Source organism: Oreochromis niloticus, linkage group LG3 (genome assembly GCF_001858045.2).
Source record: "Oreochromis niloticus isolate F11D_XX linkage group LG3, O_niloticus_UMD_NMBU, whole genome shotgun sequence".
Taxonomy (NCBI): domain Eukaryota; kingdom Metazoa; phylum Chordata; class Actinopteri; order Cichliformes; family Cichlidae; genus Oreochromis; species Oreochromis niloticus.
In genome coordinates, this window is record NC_031967.2 from 12,818,647 (window position 1) to 12,839,210 (window position 20,564).

A 20,564-nucleotide genomic window follows, 5' to 3' on the forward strand; every position below is an offset into this window, starting at 1 on the left:
CCAGCTTACAAATCCACTAGACGAGAGTCCGATTGTTCATCAAACTTGACCGAGTCGGAATAAAGTTAAGAGATATTTTTAAGAAAACGTCCTTTGACTTTCAAATTTTATATGATTTCATTATCCACACTCTGCAGAACTGGCTCCCAGTTAACTTAATCACTGTGACACCCATTTCTCATAAATATGCAAATACAATTCAGACATGTTGAGCACTTCAGAGAGGAGGAAAAAAAGTGACTTCAGGCGAAGACTTGCTGAAGACCCCTCCTCAAATCACGAGTCCTCTAATCGCCTCACGTGAGGCGCTGTTCTTCAAAAGCTGCGAAGTTTCGAGGTTCCCAGAGCAACATGTTGTGCCAAAACAAAGCATGCTTGCTTGTCAGAGTAAATTTAATCATACAAAATGGGAGCACTCTGTGCTGCTCTCATCACTGCCACTTCTTTTGAGTGGTTGTGTTTCCAATGTGGTTAGAACTGAAGCAGATATGTTGGTAAGGGGGGGGGACAACAACAAAGAGGGGAGACTTTTCCTGCAATTTCAATGAAAATAATATCATAAAAAAACTGGCACAATGGAGGTCTGGTTATATACAGCAGCTTGAAATATAGTTTTACACTCAGGTTCTTTGTATCCCTGTAGGCCAGTCGCTCACCAGTAAAACAGTCCTCTACAGACTAAAAGGCAAGCATGGGTTTGTGAGATGGTGGGGAAATATAAAAGGAACGCAAGGCAGGAGAAAGGGATTTGTAGGGGTGTTAAGGCACTGCACGCCTGCTGGCTTGTGCCTTATCCCACAGCACATTCCAGTGGCGCAGCGGGCAAAACTTTACAGTGCTCATCCTACAAGCAACTTCAAGAGTTGGGTGTTCCATCTCCAGCTACTATCACCCTTGAAGGAGAGCCATCTCAATCCATTTTCTCTGAGCTGTCTTGTCTCACCTATTGCATTCCCGCTGATCTACTTAATCTCTGACAGGGAAGCAGAGCTTGCGGACTAACAGCTGGGAAATCTGTGCCCCCTACTGCCCTTGCACTCCTGCCTCCCACTCTTTCTCCCTCTCACCGCCCTACCAGGTCGGCTTGCTGACGGCTAATAAAAGAAGCGGCCCTTGACTGTGAACAGCTGGGATCCTGTGATCTAACTCGACAAGCAGCGTGCCGGGGTTTTTTCTCTGTGAGTGGAATAGTAAATACATAAGAACAGCGCGAGGACGAGGGCGATGAATTTAGGACATGGAGAGGAATTCGATAAATGGGAAAAAAAAAGAAAGGGAGCTTAAAAAAACGAGAGTAAAGTGAAAAAACAGACATACAAGCATCCACTGGTAGGAAGAGAGCTCAGTGGCTGTCTTGTCCCCAGCTTTTCATGGCCTAACCAGCTAATCAATAGCACAGAGAAACACTATTTCAGCTGGCTCACTGAGCTCTCTGCACAGGAGAAATACCACAAGTGCCAACTCAGTCTCAGTTTTTTTTTTTTTTTCCTTTTTGTTCTCCACAGCATGTGACGGCAGTATTTCGTTAAATACATTTAGCTTATACTCAGGAAGTGATGTATCTTGTGAAGTGGTGAGTGTGCACCTACGCAGAACCTGAATTGGACTTTAGAGAGAAGGGAGTGGGTGGGAGCAGCTGAAGTATGTCATTGATATTAACAAGAGAAAGCTCTGTTGTTCATATAGGATGGACCGCAGCTTATCCAAAGATTTGACACAAATAGAGCGGCTATTTCAAAAGAATTAGATCATAAAAGGCAAATATATAAAAAGACTCAAACTCAAATAATTGTCTCTGTTAAATCAAGCGTAGCCAGATCAGGCTATGGCACGCTTCTACACATCTAATTGGCAATCATATAGGTTATGCTATTTAAGCTACTTTACCCTGCACACAGTCGCTCTGCATATGCATACTGCTTTGCAACCCACCTTTTCCCCAGCTGCCCCCTTCATCCTCCATCTGATCTAACAGTGACATATCTGACAGTGCCCTGCTGCTACTCCCTCTGCATACATTGAAAGTTTCCCTTGTATGCATGCAAAAGGTCGGGGAGGTCCCAGAACAGAGTCCTGCTGCCAAACATAAATGACTGGCTGATAAAAATAATCTTCTTTTGACTCTTAACTCTTAATAAAAGTGCAGAGTGAATTCAAGAGGCGCTGGATTATTTTAGACACTCTTTTTATTCTTAGGAAGCGCTTTGATGCAGCTCGGGTGCAGAAGCTGCTGGGAATGGATGCGGTCCTCCCCTCTTGGCTGTTGGCATTCCAATCTCGAGAGAGACGTGAGAGTGGCACCTCTAAAACAAGGGCTCCAGTCGGTGTGTTCAGTCGGGGGCTGTGATGTGAGGGAGGCTTTAAATGTTGGCAGACTTAAATAGCTGCTCATATGACCCATCATGCCTGACCTACGTTCTCTTATCGCACTGCTGTTCCATAGATATGTTTTCTAATTTCACATGCCTCTGTGTGTGTGTGTGTGTGTGTGTGTGTGTGTGCGTGCATATGAGTATCTGTGCAGCGGGGAAGTTGGTGAGTATGAAAGACGATTCCAGATGCTCCCAGCTGGCTGTTGCCCAGTGAGGCTAATACACTTCTGCCTGCCTAATTAGAGCACACACTCACACAGGCATGCACAGTCGACCCCTCCTCACCACTCATGTCCCGCTGTTTCAATGGGTTTATGGTAGGAAGAACATATGCCCCCCCAGTGTTTTATACAGGACACAAATGCAGACAGCTAAACAAACAACCAGGGGCTTAATTACCTCATAAGTGAGGCCAGGGGTGAGGGCTGCTGTTGAGTCACAGTGGCATAAAGGCTGTGCAATGTAACATGGGAAAATGTAAAGCTATGCTGTAAATGTAACTGATTTTGATAAAAGCGGTGGGAAAATATTTAGCAAAATATACATATATGTGATCGCAAGCAGTGTGGGAGTCTAACCAGCTCATTCAGTACCTCAGCTGCTTTGTGCAAACACGATCTAACAGGACTCCATTCGACTCGTTGTAACGTGGGGGTGCAGCTCTGGCTTCTGAACCGGCCCGGCCCTCCATGTGTCCTGTCAAGTGTAACGTGTTTATTCAGGACGTGCACTGAACATGTGTCTGAATGTGTTTGCCTTGTTGATCCTTTCTTTAGGCAACCAAACAACAGCCGTGCAAACAGCTCTGCTCTTTAGAAATTACAAAACATGATCTATCTGCTCTTGTGGATGGTCAAGGAATCACATTTTTCTCAGGAGACAAAAAAACCCCCACTTGGCCCTTGGTGGGCTCGAACTCTAGCGTCTTAGCTGACGAGCCTGTGACTGATGTCACCGCCACCGTCACTCACGCTCTGAGGGGGAAGCCATACAATTTGTGTCTGCGAAGAACAATGAATAGATGAAACTTTGGGACTGTTTCACAAACTACCTTGTCACCGCGCTGTCACAACACAGGGTGTCAGACATCTCCTACCAGCCTGTCAAGACTGGAATGCGGTTGGCAGTCTGACTTCTTCGTCTTTCTTTTATGCAGACAAAAAACGGCAATAAAGACTGCAATCATCAGGAAAAACTAGGTTTAGTGTGTATGTTTCTCTTCATTGTTGTAACCGCATCTCTTTTTTGTGTTTCTAAGATTTTATTTGCAAAATAAAGAACCCTGCTTAATAATCAAGCTGTCCCGACTTACTAAAAAATGTCAAATTTGCTATTGGCTCCTTAAACTCATTACATAAACGCCGAAATCAAACAGGAAGAGTTTGTGTATGAATTTGCAAGTCATGTCAGCCCACCAACCAAGGTCTAAAAGGGTAAACAAAAGCCTCAAAGCAACACACACTGAAGCAGCGCCAAATGAGGACAACTGAAGGAGGGGGAGATCGGTTTGGGGCACTGGAGCAACAGAGAAAGAGATCCCAAGGTCGGTGTTCTAGTGGCCGGCTACAGATGAGGGAGGAGAGATGAAGTGGACAGATGTCAACAGTGATAAAAGTCAGGCCTGACGAGCTTCAGCTCGGCTATCAGTTACTACTCTGGGCTTGGGGTCGTGCCGATGCCAAGACGATGCCAACGCCTCTCCGTGATGATCGGTGCCTCCGGAGGTTGTGCAAATGGCTGCCGCCGTGCCAGTGCATTACTACGAGTCACTGGCTCTGCAGTTATTTTTTTTTCCTCTTCAAAGGAAGTGCCATCTGTGAGTGACAGCGGGGCCTAAGCCATTTATTTTGAATGCAGTAAACAAAGCTGCCATTTTTGCATTTCGGGGGTCTATATGCTTGGATATCACCGCGGGCGAAGCTGTTCGCTGTCATGAGATATTAAATGCAGTGTGATGTATACCCTTCCTCTGTCTCAATTTATCTAGTCAAATCCGTGCTCTCTCACGAGCATCAGTCAAGTGGCAGGACAAAATAAATCCTCATTTTCGCATCTGAAAGGAGGCCGGACAAAAATCCAATACACAGGAGAGTGCTTGGTCTTGCTTTAAGCACAACAACTGCCGAGAAAAAAGAAGCGGGGCATTGGAAAATAAATCAATATCAGGCCATTTACTATCATATTCTATGGTCATCGATGAGCTGTCAAACCATTTATTTCAGAGTCTGGACTGCAAACCAAAATCATTTTCCAAAGAACTTTCTCTACATCCAAAACAAATAATGAATAACTCGCAAATCGATACCGTGTGCTTTATTGAGCTCACATGCTTGATTTGATTCTGGCATCTGGCCCAATTGTTTTTCATTTGCCAGATATCCTCCTCTCTCCCGCCTTTATTCGGCTTTGTGCGGCGCTAAACAATAGCAAAAAGACGCAGCCCTTGAATGATGCGTGCACGCAGCCATAGTAGGAGGACTATATATTTTTTGAGGATAGCAAAGCTCCCTTGCGTTCCGCCAGCTCCTCTGAGTCATATGTTTTAGGAGACACAATTTTAGCAGAGTGATTTGACTGTTGAATACACAGAGGCTCAACAGTGCAAAGCAAAAACATCCGGCACCCTTGATCAGTGCCTCTCAATAGGCCTCGGGTTTCTCAATGGAATCAGCGTTGGCAGTGCCACATCGATCCGGGTCGCACCCCGCTGTTATACTGAATGGGGCTGAATAAAATCATTGCAGACAGACTCGGAGCTCGCCAGGGCAGGGTCAACCGCTTTGACCCCCACTGGGAGGCCAGGCCCCGTCTTCCTGCAAAAAAACAAAAAACAGAAAAAAAAAAAACTGCCTGCATCAGCAGGACGCTCACAGAAATCGCTGCAAGAGAGGTTCCGCTAAGAAGCTTTGACTGACAGGCAAGCACGCATTTTGTGCAGTATTTGACAGGGATGCATAACCAGCTCTTTGAGGAGGTTTTCTTTCAGAGACGCGGTCCCAAGCCAAATCAGTTAGCATGTGCCGCGGAGTGCAGAAGAAGTGGAACGTCGTGAAGGAAATGAAAGTTGTGAGAGAAGCGAATAAGAAAGGCAGCAGTCTTATTTTATTGGAGTGAGACTTTGAGCCTCCTGGCTATTAAAGCAAAAAAAAGAGGAAAAAAAGCTACATTTTTTGCCTTCATCTCACCTAGGTGAAACTGGGGCAATCCCCGTCTGCTTAAATATGAAAAAACAGCCACCGATCCCAATGGCATGCTGGAAGCCGCCGTCTTGGGGGGTCACGGCCTCAGTGAGTGAACGAGTAAAGGATATCGATTGCCAATAAATTCATTAAGAACTAACGGGAGGACTTTCTGCGAGACGCAACAATTTGTTTCTGTCAAAACAAGAGCTCAGCGGTGAGGCCGTCTTCACCGGGTCAGTTTCCTATTTTGTAAATAAGGCATTGATGATGATTTTAAAATCAGCTGCCCCTTGACTAACCCCCAAACCTGCCAGACAATTAGGCGAACAGACGTAAAACGTTCTAAAACGTGGACACCACAGTGATTTCTTTGAGACAGTGGCCGTTATTTCACAAAACGAGCACTTGGTAACGGCGTCATATATCTGCTCCTCTTGCGTTGCGCATCTGTCACGCCTGATGTTAGCTGGCAGCCGACCAGCAGGGCTGTTTCCATCCTGTCTGCATTTAATGTTTAATATGAAATGAAGCTTTCAAGGTTGTGAAATCTGGCACGCGGCGGTTAACTGTACTTATTTTATTCATTTTCTTTATGTTAATTACCCTTCACGCCTGCACCGGTGTCTGTTTAGGGACATCTTTTTACATGAAAGCTCAAACTGTATTCGCTACCCACCCACCCCCTTTTTTTTTCTCTTTTCTACCTGCCTCCTAATCCCCCACCCCGCTCGGGAAATCCTGTTTGCTGTATTTGAGATGCAGGGAATTAAACTTTCCCAGAACATCAATGATAAAACTGCCAAGTTTGTTGCCCCCTTTTGCACCCACCGTGACGCCTCTGCTCTTCAGGCCTTCGGAAAGGATGCGCCTGAAGATCGAGATACCGACTGAGGATGTTGACAACTGCCGTTATCGCAGCTCCGCTATTAATAAGATCGTCTGCTAGCTCGTGTCCCGAGGTTTGCCGCTCTGTGTTATCGTGCTCCGGGACAATCTAAAATGAAACAGTGCTGGAAATATGGTGCAGCTGTGATTGGGGGGGCGTGGGGGTAAAAATAGGAAGAAATGTGATGGGCCATAGTGTCAGCGTGGTTAATCGAAAATAATGGCCAGCAATTTATAGTTGCCATTCCGAGCAGCGCTGGATGTACTGATGCAGGAGATCGAATTTTAATGTGTGCGTTCCATCACTTTATACAGGCTACTGATGTTTAGGGCCCCGGCCAAACAGTACATGAATCTTTTGACGGAGGTTATCATGGAAGCGGTTATAAACAGCACTGTGTGTTCGACCTGTAGTGTGTGTATATATGTATGAGGGCACATGTTACAGAACGCTGGTAAACATCAGGATGATTTGACAGTCATCTATTTTCCACCGGCGGCTATTTTAATAAATATACACAAGGAGGAGGAGGTAAGCTCGTGGGACATGCAAATGACAGCCACCTGTGTTGTTGTTGAGGCCAGGGGAATTCTGAGACCCACCTGTATTTTTCTTTATTTGACACAAGTCCATCGAATCTCCCTCTCTTCACTAGGTCCTCTAACTTACATAGATCCAGGGGAGAAAAATAAATAATTCCAGATGCTCGATAATCCTATAATACTTTGCTTTACAGCAGCTGGTCTTTGTGCCCCAGAATAAACAGATTAACCACAGAATTTGTTGGTGTTTTATCAGCAGATCAAACCAGCTTGATCGCCTTTCAACAGATACACTTTTTGTCAGTTTCAGGACTAAAGAAAAGTTTGCTTTTGATTTAGTTCATGCAAATACTGCATTCAGTGCACATGCAAAGCTCATGCAAATTTTTGGAAACTGACATCACTCATTCCCCTAAAGTGGGGCTTCGTTTAAACCTCCACCCCCCCTTTTTTTTTTTAGCTAAATGAGCCATCACTTGCAATATGCAACATTCGTGAAATTTATGTGTTTTTTATGTTAATTGCATCCCAAACAAAGCGCCATTAATCAATCTGTGCAGTCACATGTAGTGATGGATTGAGTCATGATTAACTTATTGATAGGCTGACCTCAGTTGGCTCTTAATGCACATAAATTGTGCCGTGAAGAAGAAAGGGGGTGGGGAGTGGTCTTTGAAAAAGACCGCTCCACTTCTTCAGTCTATGCCGTTAGCTCGGCACAAGCAGCACCTAACCAAGGCATTACAGAGGCACCGGGAAGGGCCTTAAACAGGTTCTGTTGTGTTTGCTGAAGAGAGACCATGAGTGGCAATAGGGTGGATGCTGATTTCCATACCATTCAACAGCTGCCAGAGGCCACGATACGAGCATGTGATCTGCTCTGTTGTGTATCATGTAAAAGAAAGCACAGCACATCTTGACTAACCAGGAAAGGGGCTCGCTCAGACTGGTATTTAAAAGGGCTTCTGAGCACTCCATTCAGATACAGAAATTACAGATCAGCTATGACTCATGCTCCTCGGTGTTAGCTTTTTTAAATTTTTTTATTAAAGTCACTCATTAAGCTCAGACTGTATTGTCGGTTCCCTCGGCTTAGAGCACAAACGCCAAATAACCCACCTATAGAGCACGAGAGGCAGAAATCAGCTGCATACAATTTTTCCTTTTACACCGATCGTTTTCGGCATTTCACTCCTGACGTCAGAGCCCTTAATGAAGACAGCGTAGCTCGTCGCTGCCGAGTTCTACACAGCCAGTCTAAAGATTTTATTTCACTGCTTCCACAGCTTGCCTTATTTCACTGCGGCTTAATGAGAGTCGTTTGGAATAATAGGCTTCCATTGAACAGAGGCATCTGCATCCACACAGCTCTAAATGAGTGAGCTAATTTCCAAAGATAATCACCTCTCCTGCTGTGTTTTTATGCAGTGATGCTGTAGATTTTTAGCCCTGGATTTAATGAAGTCAAAAATTACCTCCAGTCCTCTGGTAAAGGTCTACAGGCGCTGAATGTGTCACTGAAATTTCTCTTTAAAATCGCTAAAGAAAGATGTGATTTTCCGCATAAAGCTGGCAGTTTATTCAAGGTCCCTATTCAGGAAAAAAAGTAAACTCTGGAATAGGTTATTACATTTCTATGAGCAAAATACGACTTTTTTTTTTGTTAAAATCAACACTGTGTGGATCTGTGTGACGCGCAAGAGAGAGAGGGCATCCTTGATATGAAGCCCCGCCCACCTCCTGTCCAAACTTTCTGTTTGCGAGGGGAAGCCAATCAGGAGGGGAGCTAAAACAGCTCATTTTAAACGGTACTGCACTAAGGCTCAGCATAATCTCAATAATGAATTACGCAAAGGAAACTGGAGAAGACACCTGAAACTCCGCATAACAGGTACCAATAAGTAAAATTATCATTTGATGTCATGTGAAAATGTGTTTTAATTCCTGGCATCCAGTAAGTTAACGCGTAATCATCAACACGTTCTTTTCTTTTAAACGTAAGTCCGTCGCTTCACCGACTGCTTGAAATCGGCCTCAGTCGGCGTCGCAGAGAAATTTCGACTCGCCCGACTGAAACGCTTCACGCTGCTACAGAGACATAAAAAGAACTACAAACACTTTTTACATGTTTCCAAGAGCAAACAAGTGAGATTTCTTCGCATGCCTTGGTAATGAAGTCCACAGGGACATTCGGAGATACAATTAAAGGATGAAGTGAGCTCTCTTTTCGCCGCCTATTCTGTCTCCCCACTTTATTCCTCCCTGCTCTCTTGTTTAGTCCCAGTGTGCGTGTGAGCATTGTCACTGATGACACAGAAGCTGTGGCGTCACGCAGTCACTGCAGATGGCAGATATGAAAAAATAGGGTGTGTGTGTTGGGGGGGGGGTCAGGAAGGGAAGAATCGCTTACAAACGCTCATAGGCCGTTTTGACAGAGAGAAACCCCGGCTTGTCAGAACAAATAGGAAAGGTCACAAAGTGTGACAATTTAGTAATGTCTCATTCACTGCGCTACACTCTCTTTTATTTAACTTCCCGCTCTCACGTCAACGAAGTTGCCTTTAAAAAAAAATGTCGTGCCCTTTTATTTCTGTAAAGGTTGCGCTTACAGGCAGCCACAAGCAAGAGAGACTGAGCTGTTTATCACATTCGCAGCGCATTTATGCAGCCGGGGCTCCAGAGGAGCTGTCAGTAATTTTTGTCAGTAACAGTACTTCTCCCCTCGCTGCGGAGTGGCCATCGCAAAAAAAAAAGGAAGAAGAAAAGAAAAAGTTATAGAATATGAAAGAAATGGAAGCGGAGGTTAATTCCCCGATGCAGTGTTATGCAGGCTGGCGATCCAAACGGAGGAACAAGGCAACAATATGGCCAGCAGCTAGCGCAGGACACCGTCCTCACAGCTTTGCCCTTAGCTTATCACAATAGATTTCCAAATAGCGGCGGAGGGTGGGAAGATGGGGAGAGAGAGCAGCAGGGGAGGGGAAGAAGCAGCTGCATTGTATATGTGTCTTTATGGCTACTAAATGAACCCTTCTATAGACTGTGACACAAACAAACGAGTACTGAAGAACACACAAACACACACAAGCACACACACACTTCTTGGGCTGTCACAGGAATGACAATCAGCTGTGACAAAAGGAGGTGATGGCCAGCATCAAAAGCTAAATCGGCATCCGGCTGCACATTTAACTGACACCCTTTCTCCCTTTGTGCAGACCTGAGGTGAGCATCTAAACTGGGTAACACTTATAGTTAGTAAGCTGTTTTATAGTAAGTCTGAATCTAGGTTTCAGCGACAATCATGGCGGTAAGGTTTAGATTCTTTTATCTGGAGTAGCTTTCACACAAATGCAGACGCACATGCACACATTCACGCACGCTTGCATTCCTGGCCAGTTTTTGCGGTGGCGGGACACTTGTCCTGCTGAGGGAGGCTGCAGCTGGCAGCCGTCACGCAGAGCCTTTGTCACGGGGGTGTTTGGGCTGCACCAACATTTAGGTGGGTGGTACGTGTAAAAGCAACATCTATATGAATGCCGAGACCCAAGGTTCCCCAAAAGAACATTGTGTTATATTTAGGTGATTATTTTGTCTAGAGCTTTTACTCTCTACCTCTATTCACCTATCAGAGCTGATCTTAAATCCCAGAGTACGCTGTTATAACTTGATCTCAGGCTTATTTGGTGCTTCGGGTGATATGTGAGTGCCATGTTATTTTAAACTTTAAGAGAAAAGAGGAAAAAGATATATACATGAGCATTCCAACTCCTATTTAAAAACGTTCCCTTAATTCCGAGTTCCGACAGCTTTATTTTGTGATTTTGTGGGTCAGCACCCATCTGACTCTACAAAGAGCGTGCCAGCTCTTTAACTCTCATTTTCTCAGCATTAAGGAAGAATGAGAGGCGATAGATGGTGTCCAGTTACAGCGATGCTAAACCTCTCTTGGAATGTTTCTTTAGGGTAGCCCGACAGGAGAACGCATGCAAGGACAAGGCAGCGGTAGGTAGAGGATTAAGTGTGGCAGCTACAGTTACAGTGCCCGACACCTGACACAGACTTCCCCCGAACAGCATGAGAAATTCAGTGGAAAATAAGTTATATTAGAGGTCACAGGATCTTTAGCTGACTGTACTATGTAGTTTCCATGAATTCAGTGCACTGATGATGGTATAAAGGTTTGCACCTGTGAGACTTGTACGCAGTGTGAGGTGTGTCCCTGAAAATATAACGTTAAGGGAATGAATAAAAGTGGGAAATGTGGATAATGTGGCTGGTGCCGTGTGCCGTGTGGTGCTTTAAAGGTACAGTATGTAAAAATACTGTAGGTTATGTAACAGAAAAATGATAAATATACATTACATACATATTTGTGTTTAATTACATATTCAAACAAACGGAAGAATTCTCATGAACTTAGAATGAATCCATTACAAATACATAGGAGCAGGCACCGGTTTGTGTAAGCCGCCATGTTCCCCTGCCATCTTGAATGCAGTTGCCGAGAGGGACATCGCTGTTCTGCCTAGTCGTGTTTTGTGTCCCACACACGTAGTAGGCTAAAGGTGGAGGAGAAGAGAACTCGTAGGCGTTCTCATGCCTCGGAGGCAAATTTTAATCCGTGCCTGCACCTTTAGATTGAAAAAATGAAGGATCATACCAATGTTTTCATAGGTATGATTTCATCTGAGAATAGGTCACACAGAAGTGAAAATGCAAAGGAAAGAGACACACGACGGGCGCTGGGATAAAACAAGGATAATTACAGGTACAGTAGCCTTTTCCAGATGGAAGGCGCTGCAGAGGGTGAAGGATTTTAAAAGTGACACTGAAGTTACCTGCTTTCCGATCGAAAGGTAATTCAACCTAACACCTAGACACATGGACACAATTCAAACTTTTTAAACATGTTTGTCCTGCAGCAGCCACCATAGCTAGAACGAAGCACTTGAATCTGGGGGGTAAGAAAACAGCATGCAATCTGCAATCTACTGACATCTAGTGGTGAGATGTTGCACACCGCAGCTTTAAGTGTGGCAGCTTGGCCTGGTCTTTTCTTACACTAATTCTGATGAATAAACAACATTTAGAAGACACACAGCACTACCATGATATCATCCACTGGCTGGTGAAGTCCTTGAAGCCTTGATCTTGGTGTTTTGAAACTGGACGTGACAAACGAGGGATGGATCCACCCCAATATGAACATCATGTTGGGCTCAGTATGACCAGCGACTGAGACCATAAACTTGTGGAAACGTGTTGAGATCATAGGGCAAAGGGTCGTTTTCTCCACACATTTCTATAGAAGCAGAAACCTTTTTGCAACCAGAGCAGTCACCCCTGCTGGCTTGAAATACAAATGCAGTTTTAAAGCACTTCCACACAAGCTTCGCTTCTCAGAACAGAAAGCTACAGTATGTCCCATCAAGATGAAGATACATGTTATGTATGGACCCAAGGATATCTTGGTGACTTCACCGGGCTCGGTATGCCTAGCTTATTTATGCTATCTAGCACTCTTAAACCATTTTAAACATCTTAAGCCATTCCACATGAACTCCATTTAAGAGTAACCTAAGTCTGCTAAACAGCTCTGTCTAAAACTGTCTTTCTATGTTTAACTGTTGCCATCTCATCTCCCAGTAGATTTGTATATGTACAACACCAAATACAGTTAATTGCCCAAAGTGTTCACACGAATGTGGAAGGCTGGAAGATACTGACTCCTCATTCGCTGTTTTTTATACTAGTGCCATGTCGGGTCCTAATGTTTAGATGCTCAGTGTAGATGAATGGTACACTTGAGAAACATGCGAATAGAAATAAACGAATAAACAAATTTAAGTATTACTTTATACATCCCTGGTAGCCAAGGGATTTTTCACTATAAATACATTGGTGGGGTCATGTGTGGCATAGTTTTCTACCCTGACTAAATATAAACAAGGCCTGTCTGCACAGTGTTATCTATAACAGTGTGATGCAACTCTCCGAAACCCCTCTGAAATAGTTCCTAAAATATACATGAAAAGGGAAGGGAAAGATATACCCATTCTTTTGTGTCGGCTGTTTGAAGACCCAGCTACAACCTTGATCTGTCATCCCTAAAATATCACAATGAGGTACGAAATAAAGGATGGAAGGGTGGGGGTGGGGTGGGGGGGGAAGACAAAAAAGACTCATGCGCCGAATTAAGTTGTCAGCATTGCTAGCACCGTCGAAGCGCATCTGTTTAACCAACATTACTATTCTAGTATAATGGCAAGGATCAGAAGAAGAAAAAACAAAATTTCCTTTGGGTCTTGGCAGGTTTGAAATAGGCAGGACATGGAAACACTGCAGCTCACATTAATGCCTAATACTCACTCACATTAATGTCTAATACGCACTCATTTCTTTCCCACACAGAGCTCTGTATTCCCCCTGGGCTACCATTTGCTTTGCAAAATGCATGCATGAAATTCTTGAGACCAGGCTCCCCGTGAGAGTCTAAATAATAGATTACCAACACAGCATCCAGCCTGAGCTATAACTTCAGCCCCAACTGTCTGGCCTCATTAGTGATGGGGTGTAAAAGATAGCCAGCTGCTAGCCCAGGTGACGGCCCACAGCTCTGGCCTTTGGCTGCAGTGGCTCACCCTAAAGAGAATATACGGCGTCTCCCTCTTTGCAATTCATCTTGTAATCCGCCTTAAAGCTGCTAAGCTTCCGCTGAAGGCAAATGAATGGTGACCAATGGCAAGAAAGATGAAGACGGAGAAAGAGGAGAGTGGAAGTTTCAGTGAGAAGCACGGACAGGGAGGGAAAAAAAGAAGAAGAAGGAGAAAATGTGTCCGATTCAACTGTGAGGAATGAAAGGTGGTTGGTTTGGGCTGTCTGGGCAGAACCAGAGGTGACCTAAGCCATTTTCATCCACTGATTGCCCCCCCCCCCTCTTTTTCTCCCTCCTTCTGCACCTCCCTCCATCTTTTTTGCTCTCTCTCTTTCTCCTCTGTAGCTCTGTCTCTCTCACCCTCTCTCTCCATGTCCGCTTCCAAATGGCAGTCATTATACCGGACATGAAAAGTCATTTTAGTTCCGCCTGGCTTCTTCAAAGCAGCTAGCTATAATTGCACAGTGAGTAGAGAGAGAATGCCGGGGTTACACAGAATTTAAACACTCACTCGTAACCTTGCAGCGATGCAGGAATTTGAATTCCGATTTAGAACGAGAAACGTAAATGATTAATAATAAAGGAGACACATTCCCACAGCGTTGACGCCGGTATGTCCACATGTGCAGGACTTTTTTTCTACTCTATTTCCCACCTTCCGCGGGAGATTTCTATACGTCTTCCGAGACCTCTCTGCGGGTGCACTGGATTCCACTAAAACACGCGTCACTTCAAGACTTATGGCACAAATCGGGGAAACATTTCCAAATTATGAAAAATCCATCCCCTATTAAATGCATTCCTCATTCGTGAAATTGCTATGTGGCAATGTCACTGAACTTTTTAATGGAATCCTCTGCTCCTTGCCAATTCCGGTCGGAGTCCGGGAAATGCAAATGGCAACAAATTCAAATCTTTACACCCTTTGTTCCGAAACTTCATTTAAGATAAAAGTCATTTTTATTTGTGGTTTAATGTATGCAAATATTTTTTTCTGTAGCACTGCTGCTGCAATAAATCCTGCATGCTGAGTCTATTCTTAGGTTTCGCTCTACCATCTACATTCATACGCGCACGTGTGTGTGCGTATATAGACACACTGGGCGTCTGGGTGAGCACAGAAGTGCTTGCGTGTGTTACAATCTCAGCCCTGAAACAGTTTACGGCCCCTGAGGGTCATATATACGTAGCTCTTTACCAGTTTACGAGCTAGCCACCAGTCTGAGCTGAGCACCCCCTCCCTTGCACTTATCTCTTGCACCCTTATATTTGGCACAGCAGGTAGCGTAATTGTTCTTGGAAAGAGCCTATCAGCCAAAGCCTTCCATTTTTGACTTTTCGTCTCAAAGACCTTTATCACAACACCCCATTTTTGCCCGGCTGCTGGCTCTAACCACAGAGTGCCTCTGAACAAAAGTGTCTCCGCTAAGTCGTTCCCTTTTGATGGAGAACGAGGGGGTGAGCGAGCAGGGAGGTGAGTAGACAGAGAATACAGACTGGGAAATATGTCTTCTGTACAAGACCAGCAGCCCCCACCCCACCCCCCCCAATCCACGAAACGTAACGTGGCTCTCTCGCGCGCCAGCAGAAACAAATTCTGAAACTGTCATACTTTAATTGAAATTCCATCACTTGTGTGGCTGCTATTGTGGAATAATTTGATAAAGCTGTGTGACATGAATGCACACAGGCCGCCCGCCACTTCCATTTCTTCCTCCAGCTTTTATTTCCTCATTCTGCCGGTTATTCAAATGAACCTCGCTGGATTCTGCTCTCAGCCTTCCCCAAAAATTAAGATAAGAGGAAATGAGACAATAGGAAGGGCATAAAAAGAAATGATGTTTTGGGTTGCAGTACAATCAAAATGAATCCCTTAAAAAAATATCACCAGGCTACCGTTTCATACTCCATCGCCTTCTTTCATGCAGCATTTGAAGCCAGAATTATCATGTTTCACTAGCACTCTTCAGCTTTCTTCTAAGTAGCCGCAGCTTTCCCAAAGTGTGGATAGTGACAGACTTTTAGTTGCTAGATGGGGGGGGGCTGATCCAAAATGGAGGTCAAGGGCAAAATTATAATACTCTGCCAGTGCCGCTGACCCCGATCCAAATCCATAGCCGCATACTTCCACCCCCTGTACGTCCTCACAACTGGCTACAGGCGTTTGGCATCCATCATATCTCCTGAAACACAATCTCCAAGCAAAGGACAGCTGCAACAGAAAAGCACTCCTCCATGTTTCTGTCACATCGATAGTTCCCCTGTATGTAAAGGCTGGAGGCAGAGCCTCAAGGCAAAGCACTCCAAGCTGTTAGAAATGACACTGAGCGTTCCGCTTTTAACGCTTACAAGTGCATTTTACAAAGGGAGATGAAATCGCCATGAAAGAATGGGGAAGGAAGGGAGAAGAACTTTTCTTTCTAAAATTACACCTCATTTCGAAGAGGCTAATTTGAAGCAGGGAGAACGCGGAAACAAAACGGGACAAGACATTTAAATCGGTCGCAGAATTGGAGAATGAGCACAAACGGGGAAAGAACAAGCTCAGCTTCTCCCTCCATCCCCTCCGCTGCCAAAAATATTTACGCCTCAGCTTTCTGCCCTGACAGGGTGATGGACAGTAGAGGTGATTTTGCTTGGGCGTGAAAATAGGCTTCTTATTATTCCAACCCAGTGGCAACTTGAATATCAATAAAAACTGCTAGCGTTCCCCTATGTGTAAAACCAATGCCCCGTAGCGGTGGTTTTTATCAAGCAACCCACCCTTGACGCTAGTTATGCAGTACTAGAGGTTACGGGAGGAAATGCTTGCCAAGTAAATAAGTGAGTGAAGCGATTGAATAGAGAGGAAAAACACCGCGGGACCACGGCCAAAGTGAACCAAGGGTAAAGTCATGATCACTTCATTATGCCGCGGTGCAGCTCAGTGTTGTGCGAAATCAAACTGCTTTCTCATTTGTCACAATGCATCAGGCCGGCCTCTGTGAGGTGGGGGTTCTGTAGTCGACAGGAGGGCCCCGAAGCACAGCCGCACACACCAGATTAGCAGGAAGAAACTTTTAAGTGCGCCATATACAAAATGCACATGTGATGTACGGCGTGAGCTTCGTGGACGTGAACCTCGGAGCCTTTTCCCTCCAGAGCCCGTCGAACTTCTCTCTCGCATCCACCAGCCACCCACCCTGCCAGCTAGCCTGCCTGCCAGTCAGTGGGTAGCTGTTAAGGGCCATTGTTGGCACAAAACAAGCTAGAATACACCCACTGGATTACAGGGGGCAGGCAGCGAGGGGGGGTGATTGCTAACAGACATATTGGCACTCCATCTCACCCAGTTCCAACACCATGGCGCCTGATAATTGCGGCCTCTGTGTTTACGTATCCATTTTTGTAATGTAAGTGTTGATTTCTCATTCCACACTTGTAATAGGGGCCCTGGCCTTGGAATTCCTGAAGTAGACCTCTCTCTCTTTCACACACACAGGCACATGTAAAAGCACACACGTAGTACACAAAAAAAAAATAAGTTTTTCCTGACATTTCTTTCTTTTCTTATTTTAAAGTCTTGAAAAAACTAAATAAAGCAGTGAGTCAGAGCTACTTATCCGTGCTGAGACAATGGGAGTGCGCGGAGCAGGCACACTTGTTTTTAACCGGCCTCGGCTGTGTGCCAGTTACGGATGGTGGATAAGGAGATATTTAAAGCTCCCGCAGTCCTTCCAGACATCTCTGTTACACCGAAGGCCCTGCTGTCAATTAGCTTTTATCGGCGAGCTTAACGTTTAACCAACCGGTGGCGCGGCAATCAAATCCCACAGCTAAGCGAATGCGCACTGGAAAGGAAGCAGAAATAAGAGAAGCATCTGAAAGATCTCGAGTTCCCTTAAAACATGGAGTTTTCAAAACACCCGCTGTCCCTTCCACACACTGTCAAAAATGTAGGATGTGATTTCAGAGTGTGCTTCAGGCACAGAAACTGAAGAAAAAAGGAGCAGATCGGCAGGCACGCTAAAGATGGCCTAAGCCCCTTGTAGGCACTTTCCAACCCCTGATCATTTTTCAATTCAGCGGCTTGAATGCCACAAACTGTTTGCATCCTTTGCGCGTGCACGTTCACACAAACACATTCGTGTTTTCACAGGTTCAGACTTTGCTCACCAGCTGCATATTGTCTGGGAGGCTTTAGAACAGCAGAAGGTGAAGGATGAGGGGTTGGAGTGCAGATGGCCGCGTCCGTGCTACTTTTCGATGACTGAGACTCTTTGCTCCCTTCAGCGACTTTGGGAGGCAGCACTTAAAACGGAACGCCGCCTCGGCGCGTATCCATTTTGCCTCCCTCCTTCGAGTGCTGCTGAAAGTGGAACTCGAATGTGTGGTGACAGCATTAATTGTGCTGTGTCAAAATCGGGCTAATTGTTTGAGCCTGGAAGAGTCGGACGTGAAGGTACAGTGCAGAGATGCTGGGCGTGCTCTTCCCAGAGTGCTCACTGTGCGATGAAAATGCCTGAGCAAACACCCACATTCACTCTGATTTGAATGTTTAAATACACACATACACACACACACACACACACAGACACACACGTACTGGCCTTTCAAATCACCTCACAAGCCGACTCCGCCTTCGATCCCTGCCTTTTCATTTACCCAGACAGCAACACCACAACACATCTTGTCACTCTTTCATCCATTTTTTTACACTATAATCCCACCTAACGTGAATTGCTGATTATGTAGCTATACACATATTAATTTCCATCAAGCTGATAAACTATCATTTCATCCTTGGGGACATTTGTTACATTTCTAACACTGGTTGCTATACCTTATATAAAGTTTTTCTTTCTTTTTTCAAGCAAAAGAGGAGGGATCTCTAACCATGGCTTGTAGCCCCTCTCTGCTGCATTCTCCTCAGTGGCTGGAGAGAATGAGTCCCCTAGTGGCCCAACTGGCACACTGAGCACAGGTGGCATGTACTCCTGCTGGAAATAAAGGCTCGCTTTCACCTGACTGACAGACAAATGCTGCTTTTATTATTATAATTTTTTAAAAGCAGTTAACTTTAACGCCCCCTCGTCAATAAACACTAGAAAAAATGTTCTAAAAAAAGACAGGTAAGATGAGGCACCTCTGGAGAGTTTTCAGAATGCACTTTGAAAATTCCTCGCACTCCACTCGCCGCCTACAAAGGCAGGATGCACTAATACGAACCGTATACTCACGACAGCCACTCGGCTTATAAAGAGGGCTTAAAATAACGTGTGAACCGACCGGCTCTTTTTTTTTTTAGGATAACACAGCGCAGAAAAAATAGTTACCAGTTTATTTTGAAATAAATTAATAAAAAATAATTTAAAAAACGAACGTAAATATTATAAATACATTAAGCGCGTGCGGATAATCTAGTGAACACCTCAACACAAACCCCACGTCATGACCAAAATATACCACAGACAAATTTGCTCACGTGCAGGTGCATTTTAAGGTTTTTGTTTTTTAAATCAGCCAGTCAAAGGAAGCTATTTCTTACTGTAATCTGGCCCTGAAAGCAACATTACGTCGCGCGAGTTCAGAAAAAACTACAAGTTGGACACACGAACGCACAGCTTTAGCCCCTGAACACGGCAGCGCGAGGACAGAAAAGCCGTCCACATACGTGTAACGGCCCCCGCTAATGTTTGAACCAACTTCGCGAGCCTGTGCGCGCACCTCAAATCACTGCGGCAGCCACTTCACTTCCCACCGTCACAACCTCCAAACTCCCAGGCTCGTCAAACATCTCTTACCTTATCACCATTTTGCAGTCACTCTCAAACTCAGTCGGTCCTTTATTTTTTTCTGCGTAAAGGGAAGTCGAGTTTCTTTTTCTTCTTTCTGTTTTACATCCACTAAATGGCAGGCGAGTCCCGGGGAAAATACCGTGGAGGAAACAAATCCGTCCTCGGGTCCTTCTTCTTTCTTTCTTTCTTTCTTTCCTTCTTCTTTCCTCCCCCGTCTGTTCGTTCTTATTTCGCGTCTTTCCTCGAGTTGTCCGTCACCGGTGATTGTCGGGGGAGGGGGGGGAGATGGGGGTGAAAAAAAACACGCACGTGGGGCGTGTATAATATATTCTCTGATTTGGGTCTGTCTCTGTTGTGCTCGTTAGATCTTCATTGAATTGAACGTGGCGAGACTGTGGTTGTGTTTGGAGAGTGCGGTGTGCCTGGGACACACTGCTCTCTCTCGCTCTCTCTCTCTCTCTCTCTCTCCCCTCACTCATCCGCCTCGGTACGTCTGTCTGAGTCTCTCTCTCTCTCCCTCTCTCTCTCTCTCCTCACCGAGACCTGAGCACGAACTTGGTGTGTGCGTTTGTGTGTTTTTGCGTGTGTGTGAAAGGGTGGGTGGGTTGGGGGGAGCGAGCGGGGTGACGTCACTCAGCGAGGTCCCACTCTGCCAGCTCTCCTGGATCAACTTTCCTTCCCAAGTCCACTGCAGGAATGTCCATTTGGACATGGCTATTTTAGAGGAAGATTGGTGTGAAAGGGAGAAGCCAGAGTGGGTGTGAGTGTTTAGGTTTGACCTGGTAATTATTTTCAGATGCTAAATCAAGACAACCTCTTTAGCTCCCATGTGTCTGTGTATGTCAGTTATTTTAGAGTTGTAAATGTGTTGTAAAGATTCCCCCCCCCGCCCCTTTTTTAGTCATTTTGAATCAAATTCCAACATGATGTGTATCAGCAACAGACTGTTTAATACAGATGTGTCTATGGTGCACATATTTAAAGAGAATCCACAGAAATGCCTGTCATGAGGTGTGAGGTCAAAAGGGGAAATTGAATGGCTCTGGTTGTCAAGGAGGCAGTACATTACAAACAAGCAGAAATCAGTGCAGTTGGTCAGGAACATCTCCCTCTAACCATCATGAGTCAGGATAGTTCATTGCTTCAT

At 45.1% G+C, this 20,564-nt stretch overlaps 1 protein-coding gene across 34 annotated transcripts in view; it reads right to left on the reverse strand.

Annotated features, from left to right (window-relative positions):
- The window catches only part of LOC100708363 (protein tyrosine phosphatase receptor type D), a 397,350-nt gene that overhangs the window by 119,298 nt on the left and 257,488 nt on the right, over nucleotides 1–20,564 (reverse strand). The window contains exon 1 of one of the 34 annotated variants that reach the window (XM_019352674.2): nucleotides 19,424–19,873. The exons of the other annotated variants lie outside the window; for them this stretch is intronic. The gene's annotated coding sequence lies outside the window, so the exon portion shown is untranslated. Of the gene's footprint in view, nucleotides 1–19,423; nucleotides 19,874–20,564 lie in introns of those variants that run through there. 34 annotated transcript variants of the gene reach the window in all.